The 21915-nt window shown below is 41.8% G+C and overlaps 1 pseudogene; it reads left to right on the forward strand.

Moving 5' to 3' along the window:
• Window positions 1-1819: 1819 nt before the first annotated feature.
• Window positions 1820-21915, forward strand: part of LOC106585750 (cyclin-H-like) — a 47204-nt pseudogene continuing 27108 nt past the window's right edge.

Genomic DNA, 21915 nt, shown 5'->3' on the forward strand with positions numbered 1-21915 from the left:
TTGCTCTTTTCAAATCACAACCACACATATTAGAATACTGTATTACTTTCACCAAACTGAAAGACGGGTAACACTTTACATGACACCCAGTGTCATAACAATGTCATAATGTATCATAACATCTGATATAACTTGTCATAATATGTCATAATATGGTCATTACACTGTCATGACCCATATATTTACACCTGACATGCTGTATATTGCATTATTTTACAGCTGGTTATGACACCTGTAGGTAGCCTAGTGGTTACAGCGTTGGGCCAGTAACCGAAAGGATGCTGGATTGAATCCCTGTGCTGACAAGGTAAAAATCTGTCGTTCTGCCCCTGAACAAGGCAGTTAACCCACTGTTTCCCGGTAGGCCGTCATTGTAAATAAGAATTTGTGCTTAACTGACTAGCCTAGTTAAATAAAGGTTAAATAAAAAAGAGTGTCAAAACTCACATTTGTTCAAATTTGTTTTTTTCTTGCCAAGAAGTTTCCTTTTGTTTGGGTCTGTTTCTTAAATCCTTTGTTGTTGTTGTAATTAATTCTTTACAGTCATATTTTTTTGCATCATATTTCAATAACTTGTAGAAAATACACCTTTACTCGGACTAAGAAAATACACTTTATGACACTGTCAAGAAGCATTATGACCATCATAATCATTTAAGCCAGATAGGCCTGTCACGTACACGCCCTTATATCAGTCATCAGTCAAAAAGAGGGCGTCTTGAGATCTGCTCCTGAATTCATCCCAGTAATCAGCAACAGAGCACTGGGCTAGGTGCATGTCTGACATCAATGTACGCATAACTACAATGATAATTTAATATGGTCAATTTCACACAGAAATATATAGCATGAACATACTGTTGACATGTAGGCTGTGGTGTAATGGAAGGTTTTGCCTTGTGTGGTAGGTTTGTGGGTTTTGACACTCTTATGTAGGTATCATAACCAGCCATAGAATAATGCAATATATGTCACAAAAGGTGTAAATATATGTGTTATGATAGTGTTATCACCATATTATAACAGGTTATCACAGGTTATGTCAGCTGTTATGACATATTATGACATGGTTATGACCGTGTCATAATGTGCTATGACGCTGGGTGTCAAGTAAAGTGTTTCCAAAAGTTGTATTTTAATCTACAGCATACCGTAAATTACAAGTGATTCATTATTATCCAAATATAAAATAATACAAAGATGGTGAAACCCTCACTTGGTTTTTGATGTAATACTAGCATATTGGCAAAATTCTTGAATCCAAGACTCCTCTTCAAAATTGATTTTCCTATGAACATGACCCTCAGTTTTCATTGGTTACTTGGAGATGTGCCAGACTAATCCGGATCCATGCCTCACAATAGCAATGACATCACCACAGCAGTGTCATCAGCATACATCTCTAGGGCCTTGGCAGTTATTCCACGTTTCTTCACTGGTTTCTCCCCGTCTCTCTCTCTCTCTATCGCCCACACACAACCTATTTATTTTCAGTCATATGTCTGTAGACACACAAACACCCACATACATAAAATAACCATCTGACCACACACAAATACTCTTACTCATACAAACTCAGTCCCCCCCACTCCACTAACACACGTGCGCACACGCCCCCCACACACACACACACACACACACACACACACACACACACACACACACACACACACCACACACACACACACACACACACACACACACACACACACACACACACACACACACACAAAGCCCTTTGTGCTCTCTTCCACATCAGCTCTCCTCTTGGGGCCTATCCCATGCTCCAGACCCCTTTAGAGAGGCAGCAAGCCGTAAAATGACCCCATGCTGTCCCTGCTGGGCCGCGCCTGGTTACGCCTGTTTCCCAGGGATCCGCAAAGGGGCCAGCACCCCCCAGGCCATCCTCTCAAGCCACACCACCTCCCAGGGCCAAATGCTACAGTGGGCTCTCCGCCCAGGACAATGGGGGCTGGGGAACGTGGGAAAGAAATGTCATAGGCCTCTCTGACAGCGACGGTGCGACCCCCTGACCCCCAGGCCTGGTCCCATGTGGGTCCTTTATGTAAACAGAGGTTGGCCAAACAAAAGCATGCCTCTGTGTTAATTAGATTCATAACCCTTGTGAGGAGCTGTAGAGCTGAGGAGGTGAGTGAGGCTGTGTATGGACCACCTACTAGCTCATGATAGAGAGCTGTCTGAATGTACCATAAAATGTCCTTATACCAGTCTGTGGAAGACTCCACTAATTGCAGATCATTTATCGATAAGAGAGTGATCTTGGCAACCCTGAGCCAAATATGTTTCCTATTGACACATAAAAGTTATACACACTAATTTGCTATCAAAAGTAATCAAAACTGAGAAGTCTTCATTTGGGTAAAACAAGGCTTTAGTCAACAGCAGGGATTCAAATTACAATATTGAAGAAAGTACTATTTAATAGAGGGAGAACAGCTCAAAAGCAGTGCGGTGTTTACAATCTAATTTCCTTCTAAACAGTCCTGGTCATTTAAACTTTGACCTTTGGGGATGTCCTCACTAATTCAGACCGCTGCCCTTTCCATATGGGAGATAGAGATGCAGGTCAAATGGGGATGGCCGGACAGTCAGTTGGGTTGGGGAGGAGGAAGATGTAACACCGATAGACATGCCTCTGTGGTGTGGGACGGTTGACCAGTCAACGGAAAGCACGGTGGTAGCTTCCCTCATTGACCTCTGATCTTGTGTCTTGTTGATGGGGTAAGCTCAAGTGAGAGCTTCATATTGGGTCATTTGTATGATGTCATAGTGGTTTTAGTGGCGTGTCGTTGGAGCCTTCATACTATTGTGCTGCTTGGCTAGATATGTCCTACTATTCATATTAACTCAATTGAAAATAAATCTAGCAATGTTTAACTGATTACTTGTACGGTTGGTGGTTTTTGTTGGAATCTTTAAATACACATATTTTGTGAACTGGAATGTATGAAGAAAATTGTGGTTATGGTCAACTGTATTTTATTTAACTAGGCAAGTCAGTTAAGAACACATTCTTATTTACAATGACAGCCTTGGAACAGTGGGTTAACTGCCTTGTTCAGGGGCAGAACGACAGATTTTTACCTTGTCAGCTTGGGGATTTTATCTAGCAACCTTTTGGTTACTGGCCCAACGCTCTAACCACTAGGCTACCCACCTCTTGTTGAGCATTTGACAGACAGGCATCTTAACCATTGACCCTTAATGGTGGTATTATCACCAGTAGCGTGGCTTGAGACCCTAATAAAGCAGGCCACGTGTCAGCTACCCAGGTTCAGAGGTCAGCCCATTATGGTGTTGGACAGCGTGACGGTTGGCTGTCCCATTTACACACAATGGCCTTGCCTGTTTGCTCACGGCCCCAGACAACGTCCCATTGGTAACCTCATCTGGACATCAGCACATGTCTGGGTCAGGTCACTGTGGTGGCTGGGGGTCAGAGGTTGTGACCTTTCCACCATGACCTGGTTCCCAGGGGGTCACGGCTATGGACTCCATGGTCAGTTAGTGGACATCATTAAACCATTCAGCCCGGACAAGGATGAGGAGAAATCCCACCAAGGCATTGCTGATGGCTGGTTGTATGATTTCACCATAACATTAATATTAAAAACATTGTGTAGAGGGGAATGAAGAGGGTATGGATGGCCAGTCATTAACGATACAGTGTATTATTTGGGAATGTTAATACACTTTAATCTCAAAGAAGGCTAAGGTTAAAGATGCCAGGTGTAAATAGGGGCTGAAGGCACTACATTTCAGACCATGTTATATGTTATGAACCCTATTGTACAGGATTGGATATGGGAATATTTTATATTAAGAGGAACACCCTCTTACATCATCATGTTGAACAAAATCTGGTCCTATAATAACCCAACTGTGGAGATCATCATCCCCATCATCATCATCATCATCATCATCAGCATCATCATCATCATCAGCATCATCACATGCCCCAAACCATCCTATGATGTGCCCAGTTGAAGTGACTCGAGCACAGATGGTTTGTCGTCTTATGTCTCCTTAGAACCTCCATGGACATAAATCTATATCTATGGGCATTTACAAGAACTTCACATGAAGATCCATCTTGCAAACAACGCCCTTCATCCAGTCCCCCAACCTAAGTGTTCAGGTTAAAGACCAATGTCAGATTATGAGATGTGTGATGTCAGAGTTTGGTTTATAGAAGAAGATGCCGGATGCTCCCGTCCGGCAGACCAACAGACTCCTAAACAGCTTCTATCCCATTGCCAAAAGAGTATTAAATGGCTAACAACTATTTCTCCCCCTCAAACCAACGCTGATTGATTATTGATTAGATGTACTATTACCACTATGCTGCTGTTCATTGATAATTGATTAGATGTACTATTACCACTATGCTGCTGTTCATTGATTATTGATTAGATGTACTATTACCACTATGCTGCTGTTCATTGATAATTGATTAGATGTACTATTACCACTATGCTGCTGTTCATTGATTATTGATTAGATGTACTATTACCACTATGCTGCTATTCATTGATTATTGATTAGATGTACTATTACCACTATGCTGCTGTTCATTGATTATTGATTAGATGTACTATTACCACTATGCTGCTTTTCATTGATTATTGATTGGCATTACCATTAGTATCTATCTATTTATCCTGCTACTGGTCACTATTACTACTGTTCACATTTATATATTACCACTAGTATATTAGTTACCATAAGTATTAATATATTCCTACTACCAGTCACTTTTCGGCCTTGTTTACATAATATCCACCTATCACTCCTACACTGACACTCTCTCTCTCTCTCTTTCTATCTCACACACACACACACACACACACACACACACACACACACACACACACACACACACACACACACACACACACACACACACACACACACACACACACACACACACACACACACACACACACACACACACACACACACACACACTTGTGCTGCTGCCATTCTGTTTACTATTATAATTATTTCTCCTGCTACCAGTCACTCTATCCTAATCCTTCACCTACATGTACATATCTATCTCAAATGACTCCAGTATACCTCCACATTAAAATGTGGTGAACACTGACCTTGTATACAGCTTCCTCTTTTATTTCTTATTTCTCACGCAAGTTAAGCATTTCACTGTACTTGTGCATGTGACCATAAAACTTGAACATGAACTTGCAAACAATGTAGAGAGGCCTTGCACACAACTATAAAATGGACTTTAGGTAACGTCTATCCCATATGAAAGAGGAGGATGAGAAGTAGGAAAGACATTAAGCAAGCTATGAGGGAGAGGAGTGGCCAGGGGGGATCCTGAGGTCAAGGCTTAAATGGCTGAGGTCAGAGGGTCATGGCCCCCTGTCTGGGGATCCCTTAGATCACTGAAAGGGTGTTGAACATGTGTACTCAGAATGGGAGATGAATTGGGATAGAGACAAGTGTAGGTTTTTTGGGGGGGGGGAGTTTGGCCATCGGGTGAGCTGTGAACGTGGACAATTGCTGTGCTAATAAAACCTGAATTTGTTGGAAGTCCTAATTATTGAGTGGTTATTTTGATAAATACAGGACACCCCAACAATATGTTGGTTTTCAGAATTTAATACAATATAATTTAGATGTGGTAATATAAGCAAGCAATATTAAAAACGGAATAATCCCTGTTTTGTAGCCACTCCCCTACCTAAGTTTTGTCGGCCCAGACTGGTGTTGGTGCTGCATGGTGCTGGTGCTATGTCAAGGCCCTGTCTGTGTCCAGGCAGGTAGGGGCTCAGGCCAGGCCAGGTTAGCGTAGCGCGCCGCTCTCTCACCAGGCAGATTAGAACACGTCCCCCCGCAGCCCGCTTTCATCTACGGCCAGCTCTCCAGCAGAGCACAGACATGAGACAGATCAGCTTTCTAGATTTTTCCTCACCCCATCCTCCTCCTCCCTCTACCTCTGCTCACACAGAGAGGATAGAGAGCTGAGGCGTGCGGGGACAAACCTGGCGCCGTGAAAAGAGGAGGAGGAGGAGGAGGAGGAGGAGGAGGAGAATCAGGGGTGGAGAAGGAGAGAGAAAAGAGAGAAAAGGAGAAGCGTGCATTGTGCTTTTCAAATGGATGGTAAATGATTTGGTGGGATTAGCTGACAATTATACGGTGGGGTTTAATCAATTGGGCCCATTCACAGTGTGGAGAGGGCTGATCCTGCAGTACAAAGGGTCTGGCCGTGGGGGGGGGCGGTACCTGAAAAAGCACTGGCCTGGTGTAAGTAGCATGGGGCACACTCCCCTCTCTCACACGGCATAGGAGCATATGGCCCTGCTCTGAATTTATTAGCTGGCGGATTAAAGGCAATCCCAGAGCCCTAAGGGCCCCCCTCCTAAACCCTCGTCACCCCCAGGAGTAGGGTTGACTGACAGGGGGCATTGTGTGAGGTACCCAGCTTGTCCCAACCCTTACTTACCCTGTCACATGCTCCTGTTTGATGAGGTTATTTGGAGGAGAAACCTGGTTCTGACCAACCATCTACATCAGTGGTCACCAACCTTTTCTGAGTCTAGATTACTTTCTGAGTCTAGATTACTTTCTGAGTCTAGATTACTTTCTGAGTCAAGATTACTTTCTGAGACAAGATTACTTTCTGAGTCTAGATTACTTTCTGAGCCAAAATGCAAGTCGAGTGCTACCGCTCAGATGCACTTTTAATATTACTTAAAAAACGTAAGCCTATGCAACATTAACCTATTAAAAACAGTACTGTAGCAATGAGGTTTGTGTAGTTGGCTACTGGCCCAACACATTAGCACTGCATATTGGCTTTGCTTGAATTGCCTTGCCAATGCATTGTTGTTCGGACCAATTAAAAATATATACATATTCCCAAATTTGAGGTAGGCTATATGATCAGATGTGAGCATACATTTAAATAATTGGCTTTTTATTTGTATTTTATTGGGCTGGTGGTGCCTGCATCTGATGGTCAGTCTCAGCAAAGGAAGAGAGCAGCAGACTGAGGGTCAGCCTCTCACCATCCCTCCGCTCTCTCTTTCCTCTACTGACACTGACCAAAAAGGGACACCGTCTTCCAGCTGATGGCGAAACTCGAGTCGCACTGCATTATTTCTGCTCATGCACAAATTAATGTTGTTACTCCTATGAACAGAGAAAGTGAAATATTCCTTGATATTAAAAACTAAACAAGCCACCCAAAAACAACAACGCAAGCCTATAGATACACTTTCCTACTCATTCATTACTGCTGCAGTGCTTCTCATAGTGCTGAGTGGAAATAGGAAGAACACACATTTTATGGCTTATACAAGTGTTGAATACAAAGTGTTGACAGTTCTGAGTAAAAACTTAAACATGAACTCACTCATAAAAACAGCAGCTCTTTGCTGTATTCGTTGACCTTCTCTCTAGTCATGGTTTTAAACGTTTTGAAATCTCACAGTATGAACTTTGCTTTCTTGTACGCTTGCTATGTTACTGCAGACACGGTAATCTGAGACATCCGATTGGCCAGCGGTAGGCTTATAGTGCACTTGATTTGCTCTCCAGGCCCGCCGGGAAGGCAAAGTTTGTACCTTCAGACACATGAAACGGTTCAAAATGGGAACACTTCTCCTACCAGTCACACAGGGCAGCTGAATCAGGTGCACCTACCGCCAACAGCGGGAGACGAATAATAAAATAACAGGAACGCAAGGCTACATCCATCATGTCTGAGGAATTTGTTTTGTGTTCTAAATGTCTCATTTATTCATACAAAACCTAGAGTTTGTACTGTATTTCAACCTTTTTCTAAAAAACATGTTGTACCTAGAGATTTTATGCTGAGAGGACTAAGTGCACCTGAATGTGCCCACTGATTATCCCTCTGGATATGAGGGCTAATTAACATCTCATTGCTGCTCACCGGCCTGCTCAACATGGGGACTGCAAGTAGAGAAAAGGTCTAGTGGCCATGGGGTTGATTATAGGGCCATTATGCACCATTGTATTAGTGACTGGCTGAGAGTAGGAATTAAGAGCAGGGAGGGGCTTGGTGCTGGAGGGAGTGTGGGTCTGTGTAGCAGTGTAGCAGTGTAGGGTCTCTGACAGGAGCTTTAGCTGAGGGAGGTCACCCGGTAGCCCCTGCCTGGCCTGTCTGAGTATTCATGGGGAGATTTGGCGAGAGGGGAGCCTCCTCTCTAAGACCTCATTTGATCTGGAGAGTGGCAGGTGATCCTCCGGCTCTTTTTGTGTGGCACCGAGGGGGTCCTTGACCCTGGCGACCTCCCTTACCTGGTGCCTGTCAGCACACCTCATTAAGGGGGAACAGAGGGGCTAATACAGCCTTCGGTGCCCACCCATAGTGGAGCTACACCCAGCCTCACAGGGTACAGGGTCACTGGGTCAGCTTCACACTGTGACGGTGGGGATTCTTGGGACCTACTCTGCTAATCCCCTCACACACTGTGCAAACCCAGAGGTCAAGGCAGAGCAGAGAATGCCATCCTCCTGGTTCTTAAAACAGGATTACAGGCCCAGCAGGGGTGGGTCTTCAGGAGCCAGGACTCACGCCGGAGACCACAGATAGACCATACCGAAGACTACAGAGAGGACCGTAAAAAGGGACAGAGGTGCTCAGCCATCCTCCCCCTCTCCTGAGACCACCTGTGACCTCTGACCTCTAATACACTACCCACCACAGCCCCACAAGACTGACGGCCAGTCACACCTTTTTCAAAGCGTCCATTTTGGGGCCGTCTCTGCTAATGACTAGAATCATGTCTTATGGTTAGTTACCTCCGAGTGTTTGTTCACTTCCAAGGAAAAGGGCTCGTTAGTCGAGCACTGAGCAGTTAATCTTTAATGAGAGGGGAATTTCTCTTCCCCCGCCCCCTTTTTCTCAACAGGTGCTCTCTCTATATTTTATCTTTAAAACCCCTCGCTGGCGTTCATGTGTCTCGTCGTTGCGAGGTGAGCAACAGCTCCTTAGAGAGGCTGGTGTCTTTGAGCGCCATTGATTAATGCTCTATTTTTTATTTTATTTATTTTTATTTCACCTTTATTTAACCAGGTAGGCAAGTTGAGAACAAGTTCTCATTTACAATTGCGACCTGGCCAAGATAAAGCAAGCAGTTTGACATATACAACAACACAGAGTTACACATGGAGTAAAACAAACATACAGTCAATAATATAGTAGAAAAATAAGTCTATATACAAAGTGAGCAAATGAGGTGAGATAAGGGAGGTAAAGGCAAAAAAGGCCATGGTGGCAAAGTAAATACAATATAGCAAGTAAAACACTGGAATGGTAGATTTGCAGTGGAAGAAAGTGCAAAGTAGAAATAATGGGGTGCAAAGGAGCTAAATAAATAAATACAGTAGGGGAAGTGGGAGTTGTTTGGGCTAAATTATAGATGGGCTATGTATAGGTACGGTAATCATTGATTAATCATTGATTAATCATTCAAATGATTAATGCTCTATGAGGACAGGAGAGAGGCAACAACACTTTACATACAAAGCAAAGAAACCCTGTTTTCTACACAAACAGTAATGCCATGGAAGAAAATTGCCTTGGTGGCAGTTCATATTAATGGGCGTAAATGGCCCCCAAATGGTCAAGTCTTTTCTCTCCCAATCCACCGCCAACCACCTGGGCTCAATCAGTTGCTTGTGTGTTTTGCATATCACCACCGTCTTTCTTGACACCTTTCCAAACACTTTGGAAATTCAGTATCATTAAAAGCATTTCTCATGACAAAATTTGCCACGATATGGGTTATGCTAGCTATTTCAAGAAGTAATAAAAACATATATATATATGGCATGGCAGATACATTCAACTCATATCTTAAAAGTTATTATCTTTAAAATGTCAAATGTAGGCTAGATATTGTATTCCTCATTGGAATTGATGGTCAGCAGTAGGCCTAATAAGACATGACTGAAAATGGCCTTGGATATGCTTACAATGATTTCAATGCTAAACCTTTTGCACACTGTAGTGCATTTAGCTTAATGGGAGTGGATGATCATAATGATAACCCTTGGCAGACTTTGAATACATGCACACACGTTAACATAACAGATTAGCCTAATGCTAAACCTTTGGTTCATTTAGCTGCATTTGCTGCCATTAACGGCTGAAACCTGGCAAGAATCCATCTTTCTCGTCATAGCTCTCTCCCTCTCTCTCTTGCTAACTATCAGAGCCAGTCAAATCGAGTTAGCTAGTCAAATCTGGTTAGCCCCTCTTTAGCGTCGACCACACTTTTAATTCAGAGCCTCATTTCATCAGCACCATGCCCGGACGTGTCGGCATGCCAACACTGACGTTCCTGACCACGGCGCTGATCCGTATCTGGCAGGGTCAGCCTGGATCAGGATACCGGCCCAGTTTTTGGGCCATAGGATGTGGGTATGTGATGAGGAGAGGAGTCACTGACACTCCTGATACCCCTTCACTGTGACATGTGTGTTCAGAGGTCCCCACACCCTGTCGTCCCCCTCTGTGTCACGTCGGCTGTCACTGGGGGTGGAGTGGGTGACAGTGTGTCCCTGTTTGTGCTCCCATGGAGTGGGGTGGAGGGGGTGGCAGGGGCCATGTCCTGGCTGCCAGTCACTCCATACAGGGTTGGGCCTGATGGAAACACACACACTCCCCCACCTCCACCATACCATCCTCTCTTCACCACCTTCCCTCCTGCCCCCAGTCACTCTGTGATAGGCCAACTCTCTGGCTCTCCCATTACTCAAAGTCCACCTCAGCTGGTGACCAAATATGTGCATGACCAGACACGTCTGGACAACAAGGATGGACATACACAAGCGCATGAGCGTGCGCACACACGCACACACACCGTTATCTGTTGGCTACCGCACCAGTCCATTTCCATTGGAGAAAAATGTCATAGTGAGATACATTCAGGGAGCACATGAAGGACAGATACTTATTCTCTCTGATGTTGATACTCTCTCTACTGTTGCCTTAGGGCATCTTCACCTCAGCAGGGACTAATAGCAAATCAGAGCATAAAGGGGCTCATATAAGGCTTTGAGGCTATGCAATAAGCACTGGTTTAACTCACCGTGACACACAACAAGCAGTACTACTGTCAAACCTTCAGCCTACAACTCTTACAACATTCTTTTGATACAGCCATGGCTTCCATACCGTATGTATATGTATACAAATGAACTTCACATCCACCACAATGGCTTTAGAATGATGAAGAATATCTTGCCTCAGCATTCTGTAAATTCCTTTGAGACATGACCGATGCAAAAGTCACTCACAACACTAAACCTGAGCTGATTTGGCTGATAATTGTTAAAGCATGTGCATATAGGATGTGCACATAGGAGCTTTATTTACACCTAATTAGTGAGAGGGAAATTAATGCATTTCTGATTCATCTGGATTTTCCTGTTTCATATTTTGCTAATTACTGTGATAAAGACACAGGCACAGCGGTGTCAGCCAGGTCACCCGCGATACAAGTCAGTATTCGACGTCCTTCCATGTCTGAGGACGTCGAGAGATGACGTGGAAACGGGTCACTAGGGGCAACAGTGAGTGCTGTTACCTTCAAGTAGGTTTCTGCTTTTCTAGGGCGTTGTGGACGGGCATGGCGGATGGGTGTAAGCATCTGCCTCTGGTTAATGCTTAAACTTAGCCTTAAACATTTCAAAATTTGAAGTTTGAGAAACATGGACGAACGTCTAATTCTGATGTGAGACTGTGAGAGCTAGTTGAATGTATATCTGTTTCTTGTGCCAAAGGTTGCATGTTTGAATCCAGTGATAGAAAGTTGTTTTTGAGATTTTTCTTTTAAGCTTAAACGTAACCCTAACCTTAAGATTTCGTAGTTATTGCCTAAACTTAACCTGAAACACTTTGAAATTTGACATTTGGAAGAACTTTGAAATTGAACGTTTAAGAAGCACGGATGAACGTCCAATTTTGACGTGAGTGTGAGAGCTAGTTGGATGTGTATCTGTCTCTTAATGCTGTATTGCTCTACTCCTCTTTATAAATACATTGTGGGTGGGTGGATATTTGTATAACACCTATGTGTAAAGATGTGTAAATGTGTACATGCACGTATGTGATCAATGGTGATTAATTCAAGCATACCACCATAAATAATGGTAACTAGGGTTGTAGAATTCGGGGAACATTCAATAAATTCCCTCGTCTTCCCGAAATCCCGGTTGAAGGATTAACAAAATGTATTGAAAAAACTGGGAATTTATTGAAAGTTCCTGGAATTTTGTAACCATAATGCTAACACACATTGTCTTACATCCTGTTCCCTGAGTTAACAGAAGTAGCCCCAACCTGAATAAATGCAAATACCACAATCAATTACAGTCTTTAAAATAACTTGAGGCTACTGAAGCTGCAGGTGTGAGTCATGCATGCAGAGAGCCAGCGTCAGGTGGCCTGTGAGTCTCAACAATGTGAGTGGGAGGAAGAGGAGCAGAGGGTAGATAGTTACAGTGTCAGGGAGGCTCCAAGGCCTTGGTGTAGGTGTATGTCTCTGAGCGTGTGCGTGCGTGCGTGCGTGCGTGTGTGCTGAATCAAGGGAGCTGCAGGGTCTGAGTGTAGGTGTGGTACCCTAACTCTTCTCTGATAACTGCGTAGGTTGTGTTAAATACACTTCAGCCACATCCCACAGCCACTTTACCATACAAGATTTAGCCTGAGGGGCCTCTTTCTCTGACACTTCCCCCATCTCTCTCCCTCCACCTCATTTTCAAACACGTACATTTCCTCTGAAGGAGAATGCCTAACCCCTTTCAATAGTACATCTTTCCTTTCCTCACTTTATTTTGCAATACAGTATGTTGCATTCCTTTGCAGCCTAGTTCCATTGGGAAAAATACATGAATCCACTAAATGGAGGAAACATCCTCTAGTGAGATTGTCTATTATTTACAATATTATCACACCAAAGGTAAAGCTAGTTAATATCCAATTATTTATAAGATGTCCATCCAGACAATGTCTAGTGAAATGAAACTAACTTCAATGTATTTCCTAACAGCATAATTAAGATGATGGTTAATAATTAGTAATAATGAGATCAAACTGTTACAAAAGCATACACAGACAAATCATAGTCCCATTACATGCACTGATTATAATTCACATTATTCATATTGGTCCAGCAATTGAGATGTAAGCCAATGTTAGGCCAATGTTAGGCCAATGTTAGGTCAATGCACATCGGCTTCTGTTGTTGGAATAGGGAAGGAGCTATTTAATTGTTGAAAATGTTCACTCGTAGGGTACAGCACAAATTACCAGGTTTTCATAATAGCATTTTAACTCTGCATATTATCAATCCAGATACACATTGTAGTAATGCATGAAATAAATTGTATGATTTAATCATTTTGTAAAAGCTATTTTAGCATTTAAATTGATGAGTGATGCAACATAAAATGCAAAAACAAAGACTGTGTGCAATAAAGGGAGAGGTCTGCTATAGCACAGAATGTGATGGATGTGATCAGCAGACAGAATAAGGTGGTTTTGATCAGGAATTTCCCTGGAATAATTGTCAGGATTCACTGTTTGGAAGATGACTGACAAAAGGAAAAATATGACACTGGTATTTGTTGGGGAAACATAAATATCTGTCAAACCTCTGTCAAACAAAGAAATGCAATATTTATGGATTTTTGAGGAATCTCTCTCTAGACAGACATAAACACACACACACACACACACATCCTTGTTAATAGCCACGTTATTGTTATTTTATTGTGTAACTGTTTTTCCTTTAGTTTATTTAGCAAATGTTTATTTGTTGGTTAAGAGCTTCTAAGTAAGCATTTTACTGTTTTAGTGTTGTATTCAGTGCATGTGACAAATAACATGTTATTTGATTTTGATTCACAAATATGCAAAATGCGAATTTTCCCGCTTTTTCCTCTTTTACCCACTGCATTTCCATGTCTTCATACAGCTATGTTCCTGCAGAAATGTATTAACATGTAAAAATGTTTGTTTACATAACAATGACAAGAGTCCTCTAAAGTCATCTCCTCTTAACGTGAGTTTCATCAAAGCAACACCACACGGTGTCGAAGATCATCCTAATTCTGTTCCTAATGGAGGCAAATACAAAATATCACACATTTCCCAGAAATTAAATGGAAAGGATGCAGCCACTGAATATAATGTACAGTATGTATTCAGATTCAGATCCTTCTCTATTCCCTTTAGGGGCAAAGAGAGAAAAACACCAGAACCTGAACAGTCTTCAGTTGAATTAGATGAATGACAATTTGCAAATGTTGCTAATTTTACAGTATCAGCCCAACCGGAGAGCCGCTCGCTTTCAGAAATCATTCATTACAGAAGCTGATTAAAATGTATAAATTAAATGTGAAATCACTTTTTAGATATATGCCTATATATGGCAACCAATGACAACCCCTATGGTAAACCTTATCAAAGTAAAGCTCAGCAATCTTTCACCCCAGCTTCACTTATTAATCGCTTTTCCTAAACTTGCACTTCTCTTGGTATCCAGCAAACAATGAATATGTGCATTTGAGAGTGTTGCATAAAAACACAGGATTACAAAAATACTAACTGAGCCGATGGATTTTTATTTTTATTTATTTTTTATTTACAGACAAATGAAGGTCTTCCTGTGAATGTGTTATTTTATTTTTCAGGCTATATACACATTGTGTGTGACATTGGATTGTGAGAAATAATCTACATATTAATACAAAAAAGATATATCTAAAAGAAAGAAACTACAGTGAGATCTTTAATTCCTCTTTTCCTGCGTGGGGGGATGGGGGTCATTCTTGTTTGGTGGGTTCTGGCACAGGGTTTTTGTTGGTTTTAGTTTTTCACCCTCAATCAATACCTAACAGGAAGAGCATTAATCAGGTTTTTAATGTGGCGGTACAAGAGGTGGGCCGGGGTATTGTCCACATGTGAAAGGCTGGTCGGAGGGCAGTCCTCTGGTGTTTCTTAACATTCACCTGCTGGGCCCTATTCGTAGAGAAAGGGACAGGGGAAATGAATAAAGACCACAGGCAAAAGGGTCCGTTAGACGGGACTGTGGTTTAATGAAGGACTACTTGTAATCTCCATAGTGGCTCACAGTGCTGGCTTTTTGTACATCTATGAAAGCTTCCCCCTCTCTTTCCCATGGCTATTCAGACCCACAGAGGACCTGAGACAAGACCAACAGGGCTGCCCATAACATAACTATGAGCTAATGATATGCTACTCTAATGTGTGGAAGAGAGAGAGAGAGAGACAGAGACAGAGACAGACAGACAGACAGACAGACAGAGAGAGAGAGAGAGAGAGAGAGAGAGAGAGAGAGAGAGAGAGAGAGAGAGAGAGAGAGAGAGAGAGAGAGAGAGATGGGGGGGTCTAGGGGGAGTGAGAGAGAGATCAGTGGTGAATTGACAGATATAAAGACATATTTCTGATCAAAAGCGTAAAACCTATTGTTATCATACTGTGATTATTTAATATAAATATTTGTAGGATTTCATGACATTCCTAGCAGACATATGGATCGACGTAAGCTATATGCTTCCTAATTTAAACAGTACGAACATGAATTTTCTGGATGGTCATTACTAACTTCTATGTGATCCATAACCATATATACCCCACACTGGAGAAATGTTCCAGTAAAAGTTGACAAATGCGTCCTTGCATTCCTTTACAAAGAGTATTGTCCAAAGCGTCAGGCACCCACACAATAGTACTGTGACACCATCTAGTGGTTATTAAATGCAATGCAGTTATCACTAACGCTGGGTGACATTTGCCTTTGTGGAGGTGCATTATCACACATGCGCGCGCACACACACACACACACACACACACACACACACACACACACAACAGGAGATTGGTGGCACCTTAATTGGGGAGGACAGGCTTGTGTTAATGGCTGCAGCGGAATGGTATCAAATACATCAAACACATGGTTTCCATCTGTTTGATGCCATTCCATTTGCTCCATTCCAGCCATTATTATGAGCCGTCCTCCCCTCAGCAGCCTCCACTGACACAAACACACTTTTAATGAATTACTCTACAGAATCGAGTGGTGGTCACTGACAGGCTGAATATCCGTGGCACGAGGTGGTTGAAGTTGTCAACAAAGCAGCATGACAGAAATATGATGCCAAGTTTTCAAACTACCGGCAGTTTCTTTGAGAAGATACATAAAGCGATCTGTGCATTTGAACAACACCATAAATACACATTTCATTTTTGAACAGATTCGTCATGAACGAACTCATGCACCTGAGAGACGCAACAAGTATGCAGATGCAAGATGTGAAAACACATGATCTAACTTATATACAGTGCTGTGAAAAAGTATTTGCCCCGTTCCTGATTTCTTATTTCTTTTGCACATTTGACACACTTAAATGTTTCAGATCAAACAAATTTTAATATTACACAAAGATAACCCAAGTAAACCCAAAATGCAGTTTTTAAGTGATGATTTTATTTATTAAGGGAAAAGTTATCCGAACCTTCATGGCCCTATGTGAAAAAGTAATTGCCCCCTAAACCTAATAACTGGTTGTGCCACCCTCAGCAGCAACAACTGCAATCAAGTGTTTGCGATAACTGGCAATGAGTCTTTCACATCGCTGTGGAGGAATTTTGGCCCACTCTTCTTTGCAGAATTGTTTTAATTCAGCCACATTGGAGGGTTTTCGGGCATGAACCACCTTTTTAAGGTCACGCCACAGCATCTCAATCGGATTCAAGTCCGGACTTTGACTAGGCCACTCCAAAAAATGTTTTAAGCCATTCAGAGGTGGACTTGCTGGTGTGTTTTGGATCATTGTCCTGCTGCAGAACCCAAGTGCGCTTCAGCTTGAGGTCACGAACTGATGGCCAGATATTCTCCTTCAGGATTTTTTGGTAGAGAGCAGAATTCATGGTTCCATCAATCACAGCAAGTTGTCCAGGTCCTGAAGCAGCAAAGCAGCCCCAGGCCATCACACTAACACCACCATATTTGACTGTTGGTATTATGTTCTTTTTCTGAAATGCTGTGTTACTTCTATGCCAGATGTAACGGGACGCACACCTTCCAAAAAGTTCAACTTCTGTCTCGTCAGTCCACAGAATATTTTCCCAAAAGTCTTGGGGATCATCAAGATGTTTTTTTGCCAAAAGTGAGACGAGCCTTTATGTTGTTTTTGGTCAGCAGTGGTTTTCGCCTTGGAACTCTGCCATGGATGCCATTTTTGCCCAGTCTCTTTCTTATGGTTGAGTCATGAACACTGACCTTAACTGAGGCAAGTGAGACCTGCAGTTCTTTAGATGTTGTTGTGGGTTCTTTTGTGACCTCTTGGATGAGTCGTCGATGCGCTCTTGGGGTAATTTTGGTAGGCCGGCCACTCCTGGGAAGATTCACACTGTTCCAAATGTTCTCAATTTCTGGATAATGGCTCTCACCGTGGTTCGCTGGAGTCCCAAAACTTTAGAAATGGCTTTGTAACCCTTTCCAGACTGATAGATGTCAATTACTTTGTTTCCTCATCTGTTCCTGAATTTCTTTGGATCGCGGCATGATGTCTTGCTTTTTGAGTTCCTTTGGCCTACTTCACTTTGTCAGACAGGTTCTATTTAAGTGATTTCTTGATTCAACAGGTCTTGCAGTAATCAGGCCTGGGTGTGGCTAGTGAAATTGAACTCAGCTTTCCAAAAAATGTGATTAACCACAGTAAATTCATGATTTAACAAGGAGGGGCAATTACTTTGTCACATAGGGCCATGAGGGTTCAGATAGCTTTTTTCCCTAAATAAATAAAATGATCACTTAAAAACTGCATTTTGTGTTTATTTGGGTTATCTTGTGTAATATTAAAATTTGTTTGATGATTTGAAACATTTAAGTGTGACAAATAAGAAATCAGGAAGGGGGCAAATACTTTTTCACAGCACTGTATATAGCTAACTAACATAGTGTCACAAAGCATGATGCACTAGCCAGTTAACTTACATTCTGTAATAACTTCATATTTCTGAGTTAGTCAGATTCTAGTTTAGAAAAAGACTTGAAATTGGCATGGGAGCTAACTAGCTAGCAAGCTACCAGCTAGCTATACCTAGTTGCTTATCAAAGGTGGATAAATTATTAACTTGACCGAAAAATCTACCAAACTATTTCTCAATGTTTCTCAAAATTACTGTAGCTGGCTAGCTAATTTGATCATGATAAAATTGGCCATGCTTTTTTGTCCAACCATCTCCCCGAGAAGGTTCTAGCTAGTGTAACCCTCTGTCCTTAGACTCTTGTTGGGTGTAAACTGAACAAAAATATAAACGCAACATGTAAAGTGTTGGTTCCATGTTTCATGAGATGAAATAAAAAATTCAAGAAATGTTCCATAAGCACAAAAAGCTTATTTGTCTCACATTTACACACAAATTTGTTTACATTCCGGTTAGTGAGCATTTCTCATTTGCCAAGATAATCCATCCACCTGACAGGTGTGGCATATCATGAAGCTGATTAAACAGCATTATCATTACACATGTGCACCTTGTGCTGGGGACAATAAAAGGACACTCCAAAATGTGCAGTTTTGTCACACAACACAATGCCACAGATGTCTCACGTCTTGAGGGAGCATACAATTCCTGCTGCATGCTGACTCCAGGAATGTCCACTAGAGTTGTTGCCAGAAAATGTCATGTTAATTTGTCAACGTCCTTTTAGAGAATTTGGCAATACATCTGACCGGCCTCATAACCGCAGACCACGTGTAAACCCTTGAATGAGTAGGCGTGTCCAGACTTTTGATTGGTACTGTATATATATATTTTAACCCCCTAGTGTCGATGTCCGCCTCAGAGAAAATCGAATTAGCATAATAAAAAATCCACATTGAAATCGTCTGTTTAAAATAGTAATACTGTATCCATAAGGGCTCAATCTCTGGCTGCTCAATCCACCGCATCCGCCGATGTCAGATCATGAGACTTCCCGAAATTCGGTCTTCTCACGAAAACGTATGTTGTGTCCGAACAGTTTGGCCTACAAACTATGTATGACCACTATATTGAAAGATGAGAGTCTCACGAAAACGTACATGCCGGTTGTTTTGATCTAGGAAGCTCAAGCTTCACAAGACCAGCCGGTACCAGTTTTAAAAAATATGTAAGTATATATGGAAATAGTTTAATGTGAAAAAAATGTGTTCAATATTTGTAAAAATAATTCTAATTCTAATTTCCTGATATTTCTTATATATATCTCAGATATAGGACATACACTTCAAAATAAACTTCCTATAGGCTAATAGCAGTAAGGACAAATTCAATATTTCATCAAATAATTTATTTTTTATCCCGTAACGGGGTCGTAAGATTCTAAATCAAATAGCTAAAGGTCTTTAGTATGACCATCTTAAAACAATTCACCAATCACAAGTGTGGCGGTGAATCAAATAGCATACCATTTAAGGGATAAGCACTCCTCAATACGCAGAAACACAAAGCCTTTGCTATTGAGCGTGCACGTGGTGTGAGAATGAGTACTGCCCAACTTCATGTATCAATGTAGCCTACAAAATGCAGAAATAATGTGTAACATACATTTCTAAATGTAGAAGTAGGCCAGTCAGGACAACTGAATTGTTTCAAATATGGTCAAATCAATCTGTGATACCTTGGATTTTTTTAAACCAAATCAATCAATTAAGCAGAGCATTGTTGAATTGAACTTAAAGAGGACATTATAGAGAATTCGTGGACCCATTAGTGTCATAGGTTAAATCAAATTGTCTTTGTAGTTTGTGAAAGGGATAGGCCTACTTGCAAAGCCTACAATAATATGGTATATGCACATACCTTATTTTATTTAAATAATTAGTTAATTCATTTATTCCTTCTTTCCCAGATGATCGGAACAAAAATGATGAGAATTATGCTTCAGTGTGCTCTTTTTGGAAATTAATATTGTTCTAAATCCCTGCATGAGCAACAGACCTCAGATAGAAGCATTCAATTAAAAACGGATCTAATAAAATATGCATTGTATTATATGCCAGTAGACCATATGCTTAACTTGGTCCCAGGATATCATATGCTGTTGTTTAACTTGTCTCAGTCATGTCAAACTCCGATCTTTTTAGGTGTTCACTAAAAGGTTAGGACTTGCATTTGCAACATTTATCGAATAAAATTGCCAAACTTCTAGTGTTTTTAAAACAATTCAAGTGTTCTTTAAACGTAGCATTTGTCAAGTGAAACAGTGAACTGGTGACTTTGATGGCTGATCCTTTTTGTTGAAGTCCCTGGAAGCCTTCATACGTGTTCAGTGGGGAATCGTCACTGACCATTTAATGCTTTCAGATGTAAGGGAGAAGTTATTTTCAGATGTGAGGGAGAGGTTATTTTCAAATGTGAGTGAAAAACAATTATGTGATTATAGTGCAGCATTTTAGCCAATCAACACCCAGCTTCTAAACCTAGAATAAAAAACGTGAATAGAGACTCGGGGATTGGACTGCAGGGGCTGTGTACTATAAAGGATTGGACTGCAGGGGCTGTGTACTGTGAAGGATTAGACTGCAGGGGCTGTGTACTATAAAGGATTGGACTGCAGGGGCTGTGTACTGTGAAGGATTGGACTGCAGCGGCTGTGTACTATAAAGGATTGGACTGCAGGGGCTGTGTACTGTGAAGGATTGGACTGCAGCGGCTGTGTACTATAAAGGATTGGACTGCAGGGGCTGTATACTATAAAGGATTGTACTGCAGGGGCTGTGTACTGTGAAGGATTGGACTGCAGCGGCTGTGTACTATAAAGGATTGTACTGCAGGGGCTGTGTACTGTGAAGGATTGGACTGCAGGGGCTGTATACTATAAAGGATTGGACTGCAGGGGCTGTGTACTGTGAAGGATTGGACTGCAGGGGCTGTATACTATAAAGGATTGGACTGCAGGGGCTGTGTACTGTGAAGGATTGGACTGCAGGGGCTGTATACTATAAAGGATTGGACTGCAGGGGCTGTCTTTCTCCGCTTTTCACTTGGGATGGAGACATTCTGAGTGACAGAACACAATATGGGTCTTCAGCCCGTGTTCTCACACACACACACACACACACACACACACACACACACACACACACACACACACACACACACACACACACACACACACACACACACACACACACACACACACACACACACACACACATTTACAAAGACATACAACCTTGAACCACAGTCTCTTACGCAAACATTTCTAGTAGGTCTACAGCTAACATTCACACACTTATGGCTCCATTCAAGAACAAAAGCAGAAACATTGCCATAGAGAATTAGTCTTCCGGGTGAATGTGTTGACAAATTCCATCCAATAAATTCTCCATTTGTATATCTGAGAGGGGATTCTTGAGTGCACACCAAACCATTGTTAACCAAGGACAGCTCTATTAGAGTTCTATTAGACTGTGGACCATGTGATTTCAGCAAACCCTCAAATCAGTCTTTTGATTGAATCCTGAAATGAGTTGAAATGTGTGAAATATCTTGCCAATGGGTGGACAAGAAAAGGCTGGCATAGGGGTTCTTAACATTCCCTATAGGATGTGAAAATAAAAGACTGGCCTAGGGGTTCTTAACATTCCCTTTAGGATGTGAAAATAAAACATGCATATTTCATGTATAGTTAGAGGGTGAATTGAGGTTGTAATTTAATTCAGGACCAGTTCTGTAATAAAGTAATAATGTACTTGTATAAACACTTACTGCAGCCAGAATTCCTGACTCTGACTTCACTCTCTCTCTCTCGTGTGTGTGTGTGTGTGTGTGTGTGTGTGTTCTGTATCGCAATAAATTTGAAGAAATTAAAA

The sequence above is a fragment of the Salmo salar genome, chromosome 24, assembly GCF_965601325.2.
Source record: "Salmo salar chromosome 24, fSalSal1, whole genome shotgun sequence".
Taxonomy (NCBI): domain Eukaryota; kingdom Metazoa; phylum Chordata; class Actinopteri; order Salmoniformes; family Salmonidae; genus Salmo; species Salmo salar.